Here is an 897-nt window from a genome sequence, read left to right on the forward strand (position 1 = left end):
CGGCGAGTGTTCTTCTTCCCCCCCCCCCCCCCCCTTCCCGACACCCTCAGTGAGTCGTATGATAGCGCTAACTAATAGGAGATCTGTGATATCCATGTTACAGGTCAAAACAATTATATCTGAAGAATTTAGAGAAAACGAAGACCATCAGCTACTAGTGCTGTATATGAGAAGCCACAAGCAATGACATCCCAAATAGTTTACTGTGGAGCACCCCAATACAAAGACACCCCAAAGTGTACCACTCCAGAAAGCATAGCGGAGATGTCCAAGTTACAGCTCACACTAAACATATCTAGAATTTGGGAAAAGAATGACCATCATCTTCTGAAGCTCTATATGTAAAGCCACAGACATTGACACCCCATGTCTATTACCATGGAGCACCCCAATACAAGGACACCCCCATAGCCCCATAGAGCTTCACTAAAGATAGCATAACTAACAGCACTGACCGCCAATGTAATGGAGGTATATACACTGACTGCCAATGTAACAAAAGTATTCACACTGACCTTCAATGTAATGGAGGTATTTACACTGACCGTCAATGTAACAAAAGTATTCACACTGACCGCCAATGTAACTAAAATGTTCACAATGACCGCCAATGTAACAAAGGTATATACCATACACATACTTAAACTTACCTTGTTCTTGCAGTCTTCATGGAGCTTTTTTTTCCTTAGCAGGGGGGGCGTGGCATTGATTTGCATATGAATTTGCCACGATATTTACGTATGAATGGGCCACTGCTTATTGATATGCAAATCGATGTGGCCCATTCATATGCTAATATCTCGACAGGGACAGTGCAGGAACAGCACCAGCAAGCTCCGGAGAGAGCACAGAGCAAAGAGAGCTGGGTGAGGAGGTGTTTTTCTGCCCCCCCCCCCC

The 897-nt window shown here is 44.6% G+C and overlaps 1 protein-coding gene across 1 annotated transcript in view; it reads left to right on the forward strand.

The window, feature by feature from the left end:
• STAC (SH3 and cysteine rich domain) overlaps positions 1 to 897 on the forward strand; it is a 187,153-nt gene that overhangs the window by 117,413 nt on the left and 68,843 nt on the right. The gene's annotated exons all lie outside the window — the stretch shown is intronic.

Source organism: Nanorana parkeri, unplaced genomic scaffold (assembly GCF_000935625.1).
Source record: "Nanorana parkeri isolate BGI_ZX_2015 unplaced genomic scaffold, ASM93562v1 scaffold304, whole genome shotgun sequence".
In the NCBI taxonomy this organism is placed as follows: Eukaryota; Metazoa; Chordata; class Amphibia; order Anura; family Dicroglossidae; genus Nanorana; species Nanorana parkeri.